Source organism: Octopus bimaculoides, chromosome 16 (genome assembly GCF_046866305.1).
Source record: "Octopus bimaculoides isolate indiv1 chromosome 16, ASM4686630v1, whole genome shotgun sequence".
Lineage (NCBI taxonomy): Eukaryota > Metazoa > Mollusca > Cephalopoda > Octopoda > Octopodidae > Octopus > Octopus bimaculoides.
In genome coordinates, this window is record NC_142943.1 from 8,982,296 (window position 1) to 8,989,795 (window position 7,500).

General features: G+C 37.6%; 2 protein-coding genes across 3 annotated transcripts in view; one reads left to right on the plus strand and one right to left on the minus strand.

Moving 5' to 3' along the window:
• Positions 1 to 7,500, minus strand: part of LOC106871446 (synaptotagmin-15) — a 272,781-nt gene that overhangs the window by 21,776 nt on the left and 243,505 nt on the right. The gene's annotated exons all lie outside the window — the stretch shown is intronic.
• The window catches only part of LOC149132268 (uncharacterized), a 10,739-nt gene that overhangs the window by 1,439 nt on the left and 1,800 nt on the right, over positions 1 to 7,500 (plus strand). The window lies entirely within an intron of this gene.

The following is a 7,500-nucleotide window of genomic DNA, read 5'->3' on the forward strand; positions in this document are numbered from 1 at the left end:
GATGGAGGCGCAGTAGAAAAAGTATAAGTACATGAAAAATTGGTTTAAAACTTACAATGAAAAATTCCCAAGCCTGTCTGCAAATAAATTTTTCTATTATGGTCATGAGACTGCTGTAAAACTGCATTGCATATCCATTAGAATAATTGGTAAGATTTTTGCAAACCAATAGAACGCTAGCAGAATTTGTCGTAAACAGCCATTTTGTATAGTCAAAAGAGTCAATATTGATTTCAAATTTTAGCAGGTCAGCAAGTTCGTGCGAGGGATAAGTCAATTACACAGACCCCAATACTTACTTTATTTATCCCTAAAGTATGAATAGTAAAGTCGGCCTCGACCGAATTTGAACTCAGAACGTGCAGACAGACGAAATGTGGCTTAGCATTTTTCCCGATTTGCTAACAATTCTGACAGCTAACAGTTCTGTCAGATCGCCACCTTAAACGAGTGAGTACTATTGAAACACTGAACGGGTACTTAAACGACACTTTCGTTTTTCTCAGAGTATCAGGCCCCACTGGAAACAATTCGAGTGCTGTGAGGCCTTATCTGAAACTTGACGTGTTTCACGGTTCGTTGATCATGCATGAAAAGGACTAGTGTACCCTTTCTGTTTGTCCACATCCTTATCGCAGATCGCTATTTAAGTTAATTGTATTGACACGTATAATATACATTCCATTCATACGTCAGGGGCAGGATGAATAATTAATGAATACGTGTGCGCAACACAATATGTATAAAAAACCTGAGATAAGCAAAACAATGAAATTTACTTAAGTTATGTCTCCTTTATTGTCAATATAATGTCTTCTTTATTCTTCTGTTCATGACGGTATACTTTCTCTCACTCTTACTTCCTGTTTCTGTTGTACCCGTAATTCAAAGGGTCAGTCTTGTCACACTGTGTCACGCTGAATATCTCCGAGAACTACGTTAAGGGTACACGTGTCTGTGGAGTGCTCAGCCACTTGCACGTTAATTTCACGAGCAGGCTGTTCCGTTGATCGGATCAACTGGAACCCTCGACGTCGTATGCGACGGAGTGCCAACAACAAGTTTAAAATAGTGTGAATTCATAAGCTTTACATTTGACGGAATAATATCTGCTGCTGAAACAGGGGTGCGTCTAATATGAAAACGAGTTTTTTAAGCTATCAAATTTGGTACGAATAAACTTACACACACACACACACACACACACACACACACACACACACACACACACACACACACACACACACACACACACGCTCGCTCGCACGCACGCATGCGTATATGCTGAGATTTTCCAAAAATAGAACAAGTCAAACTGGATTTTATGGTTGAAAACCAGTCAGAACCTCTTTAATTTTCTATAATGAGCAGACACTATCGTATATGTGCATGTAACATACAATTATATATATATAAACAAACATACTTATATGCGTACATATACACACAAATATACACTCATACATACGTAAATAACTTCACACACACACTCACACATATACATACTTATACATACATACATACATACATATATATATATATATATATATATATATATATATATATATATAAATTCAAAAAGGGATAAAACTCTTTTACAAGAATTTTATCAAGAAGCCAGTGTGTAAAAAAATTCGTAAGGGAAATTTCTATTCCCAAGAATATAATTATTCGTTTATATTTATATAAAGGGTATTATTACAGAAAAATAACAACGCAGTTAAGTTTATTTAAAAGAAAGTTGGTAGCTTTCTGTTGGTTGTTTTTCCTCGCATTAGGTACTAAATGGGTTATTTTGAGAAGTCCACTGTGTGGCGTTGTTATTTTTCTGTAATAATGCCCTTTATATAAATATAAACGAATATATATATATATATATATATAAGGATAAGATCGATATTTAAATATTGATTTTATCAAGTGGCCAGCATGGGAATAAAAACCATCAAAGGTAACAATTATTTAAAATTATAATTTAGGGTATCTCTGAGATAACGCCATGCTGAAAATAGCAGCCAAATCTTGACCCTAAACCACAATAAAATGTTCATATAACATACAGGAGTGAAAACGAAGCAAATTTTTGCTAGTTTATTTTGTTTTCTTCGTCATCGCTCCTGTGTGCTATATGAACATTTATTGTAGTTTAGAGTCAAGATTTGGCTGCTATTTTCAGCATGGCGGTATCTCATAGATACCCTAAAGTATAATTTTTTTATATATATATATATATATATGGAGGTGCTGAAAAGTTCCTGATTTTGGGTAAAAACAAATACAGAAGTATCATTTTATTGTGATTTTATTCAACATATTCACTTCTCGGATTCACACATTTATTGCAGCGGTTCTTCAGTTTTTCTTCTCCCTGTAAAAGAATACGGATGATGATGATGATGATGATGATGATGATGATTAGGATGATGATCATCATCATCGTTATGATTATAGTCGTCGTCATCATCATCATCATCATCATCATCGACATCATGACGTTGAGTATAGATTGTTAATGAGAGCCATGGTATTCTTTTGTTGCTTTTAATTATAGATGCTGCTGCTGTTCTTGTTGTTGTTCTTGTTTTTGTTTGAGCATATTTATAATTTGTCTTATTTTTTCCTGCTAATGAGAGTTTTGCTTTTGTTCCCAATGTCCTCATTGTTAAACTATTTCTTTAATAAATGAAATTTATTTACATATATATTTCTTTTACTCTTATTAACGATCTTTCTCATCAACTATTTTTTTTATCTTATGCAAATAATATTTTTTACCTTTTAAAACATTCAATTTTTGTTAATTTTTTAAAAATAATGTATTTATTTATTTACATGTTTTAATTTCCGGTTACAGATTGATAACTGGCAGCATTATAGCAAAAAGCATCTTTTGTATAAGATTCCTGTTAATTCTACCCAATAGTGTCATTTTAACTTTTTTATCCGTGTAAATAAATTAACATCAACCACATTTTCACTTAATCTCCACTATAGCTAACCACGAAAGCCATAAATGATAGACAAGTCCAACAACAATCAACTCCTTTCCATGGACCACCCCACGTGACTTTTAAACGATGTTTGCTCTCTTTTGTTTTCTCCTGTGTTGAAGGTTTCTGTAGAGTTTATTTGAAACTTAAATCTTTTATTTGCAATGTAATGACGCGATCAGTACGCAACGGCATTGAGAATACTCCAATAGTATTTTTTAAAAGTGTTGGTCTTTTCGTTGCTTTGGCTTTTTCTTTTTCTTATTATGAATTAATGTGGAGGCGGACTCGCGGTCATAGGATCGCGGTTTCGATTCCCAGACCGGGCGTTGTGAGTATTTATTGAGCGAAAACACCTAAAGCTCCACGAGGCTCCGGCAGGGGATGGTGGCGAACCCTGCTGTACTCTTTCACCACAACTTTCTCTCACTCTTACTTCCTGTTTCTGTTGTGCCTGTAATTCAAAGGGTCAGCCTTGTCACACTGTGTCACGCTGAATATCCCCGAAAACTACGTTAAAGGTACACGTGTCTGTGGAGTGCTCAGCCACTTGCACGTTAATTTCACGAGCAGGCTGTTTCGTTGATCGGATCAACTGGAACCCTCGACGTCGTAAGCTACGGAGTGCCAACAATAACAACAATTATTAATTAATACTTTAGGAGGCATAATTATGAACATAATGACTGTGAATGCTCTCCCAACAGTTTTGAGGGAGAGCTATATTTAGGGCACTGCATATTTGTTGGGCAGTGCATGTGTGTGTGTCTGTGTGTATGTGTGTGTGTGTGTGTGTGTATATGTGTGTGTGTTTGACAGACGAACTATAAACAGGAAATTCACTGCGAGCTAGCTAGAGAGCTGGTCTGCGGTGAAGGAGTTGACTAGCGTTTGTCGCCCTCATGCATTTAACCGAGTAAATCTTTCGTTAACACAATCTGGGCCTCCGTTAATTTTTTTTGCTGTGTATAGCTTAAGTATAGTTTACGTGCACATGTTTGCCAGTGCAAGTTTGCGTCAGTACGTGGGTGGGTACATGTGTGTGTGAGTGTGTCTGTCTGTGTGAAGTGTGTTTATGTGTGGGTGGGTGTTTGAGTGTGTGTGTGTTTAAAGCAAAACCATTGGAAGTTTTGTAAGCGGACAATCCAGTAGAATCTCTAAACTTGAGAGGGGGTGAGAAAGGAGCAGGAGTTGAGAGGAGGGGGGGGTAGTAGTAGTAGGAGGAGGAGGAGGAGGAGGAGGAGGAGGAGGAGGAGGAGGAGGAGGAGGAGGAGGAGGAGGAGGAATGAAGAAGCAGAAGAATGGAGAGGAAGGAGCCAGAGAAAGAAAGCAAACTAGAATTCATACAGAACACAAATGAGGCTAACTTTCAGAGCAAGGTTGGAAAGAAAGAAAGAAAGAAAGAAAGAAAGAAAGAAAGGCGTAAAATACTGACTATGTAATCTCAAAACGAACAATAAACAAAGAAGAAAGAAAAGAAGAACGCTGAAGCACTAAGTTAAACAGTGAAAAAGGAAATGAGGGCTGAAAGGTGTGGAGCTGAGACAGTGAATAAAGCTGGACAAGAGACGAATCGTTTCATTGGTCACTAATTAAAAAGTGATTGCTTTATTTCTTTCCTTTTCTTTTTCTTTCTTCTTTTCACATAGTTAAGAGTGAGACGAAACCCAAGATATTAAAGGGTTCCACCTACTGAAAATCCTTAATAAACGAGCAAATTTTTTGTGGTATGTGTGTGTGCGGGGGGAGGGGTTGGTGTTACCACCCAGTCAGTGAGGAGGGACATTTTTTGTTTTTGACAGGGGTCTTCGCATTCCCTCCGAAACAGATCTGTTGTCCTCTATTGTACTTTCCGACTTGCAATGGTTAATTGTATAAAGTACAACGCGCAGTTTGAACAAGTTTTGATATATACATTATACAGGCCAACGTTCTCTTTTCTAGCTGTTGTTGGGAAGTAAGCTTCTAACCACACAGCCACGCCTGCGCCTATAATAATATTCAGCGTGCCGGTTGCAGGGACACCCACGATCGAAGACGGATCTAGAATGGAATTCGCAGTCTCAGCTGTGAAATTTGTGAAAGCGAAACAATACGTTAAGAGGGATTGCTGGTTTAGCATGTATGACACATTATATGAAGGATATATAAGTCACAGAGAGCGGAAGTGATTTCTAATGCAAGGTGAAAATATTGGTGTCTCAGTTTAGTTTACTTATGGTGAAAGAAGTGGCACCACTGCAGTCATCATCATAGAGCTCGTACAGTTCTTGTACTGACTCAATGAATTGAGCAACAATTTGGGTCTCAATATGACCCACTACAAATTGTATAATTGGGCTCCAATTCAGGACCCATAGGCACTCCATTTTATAGAGATAAAAATCACAACAGGAGAAATTATAGACAATGAGAACAAGTTCAGCTGATTGTGTTATGACGAAGCGGTTCAGTAGGAGATATTTTAATACTGATAAATTGTCGATATTCAATCGACAAATACTGCCTGATCGACTACATATTTACTCAGTGAATCATTGAGTTGTGGTGGAGTGACTCAACAAGTGACTCTGTAGGTACGAGTTGTAACTGGCGAGAAGGGCCGGGAAATGAAACACGGGCTGCCCATGATCGGACACTGATCTGTTAGAAACAGCAGCTATATTTCTCATATATAAAGAAGGATGCATTAAACTATATAAACCCAGTGATGCAAACATGATAACGGTTATAGCGTCTTTAATTTTATCATAGGTTTACCGAATTAGGGTTAAACTTCGGGAGGTTAAAATCCACCACCACGTGCCCCAGTGACACTAACAAAACCCACAAGAACAACACCAACTAATTGAAGTGACAGAGTGGTTGACATTTAATCTTTGACATTTGGCATTTAAATGTCAAGCACTTTAACTTCCGTGCACTTATGACAAAGTCGTTGTCCACTGATATTTCGTTGATTGCTTATCGCTGATTGGTTAGTTTATCTAAGGAGAGCTGATCATAGAAGCTAACTTGCCTGACCATCTCCTCGTCTCTCTTTTCTCCTCCTTTATCCTTTCTTATAATCTTCTCTATTCATCATTTTCTTTTTTTCTTTTTCTTTTTCTGTTATTTCTTTGCTTCTTTCTTCTTTATTAATTTCATTACTCATTCATTTATTTATCTTCTATTTTACTGCCGCTTCTGCTGCTGCTGCGAAGACTATCGTCTTCATTTCCTAACTCTTGTCTTCGATCACTTATCTCAATCATCCTTCTCCTCCACCTTTCCCCACTTTCCTCTTCGTTCCAGTCTTCTTTTACGTTTACTTTTCTTCTCCTTTTCATCTCGCACTAAATGAACTCATACTTTTGTGCGAATGGCTTTGTGCCTAGACTCAAACTTGTTTCCATTTGATTAATAACTTTTTGCTTGTATATTTCGGCAACATGGGGACAGATTAAGACCAGGCAATCTTGATGAAACATGGAACCATATTGGTCAATCACCCCATCAATCTCCTAAAACCAAAAAAGATCCACGAAAGAGCCTAATTTTACAGCGATAATAAATGCATATGGATTGAGTACACACACGCACACACACAATCTAACACACAAAATCACACATGTACAATCACAAACAAAAACACAAGCACACACACACAATTACACATACACAATCACACACACACAGTCACACACACGCAATCACACACACAAACACACATGCACAATCACACACACACAGTCACACATACACGCAATCACACACACAGTCACACATACACAATCACACACACACACACAATCACACGCACACAATCACACGCACAGTCACACACACAAACACGCATGCACAATCACACACGCAATCATACACACACAATAAAACACCACGCAATCACACACAATCACACGCATACACACGCACACATACACAATCACACACACACACACAAACACATACATATATAACTATATATAAAGATATCCTCTAAAGAGCAAAATAATAAAAAAATTTTGGAATTTAACTGTTGTTGTTGTTGTTATTTTTATAAACCATCATGCTCATACAGACCTTACCATCACCACCAGCACCTCCACTACTACCACAACCACAACCACCATCCCCACAAATCACCGTAACTCTCAAAGATTAAAAAAATCAATGGTGTCGCTTAAAATGTCATCGTTTAAGATGCTAAACTCTCTGGCCCACCTCCGTCATATACCCTCACGGATTTAAGTATTTTGCCGTTTGCCCCATCCCATAACCTCATGCAAAATTATCGGCAATAACAAACGGTCACGTGATGAATGTTTGAATAAGCTACGTCAGCTTAAATATATGTTTACTTTTCCATGTATTTTTATAAAATTTTGCGGATGAGGCCATATGGTAAGAAGTTTGCTTCCCAACAACATGATTCCGGTTTCATTCCCACTGCGTAACACATTGGGCAAGTGTTTTCTACTACATCTGTGAGCCGAACCAAATCCTTGTGAGTGGATTTGGTAGACGGAAA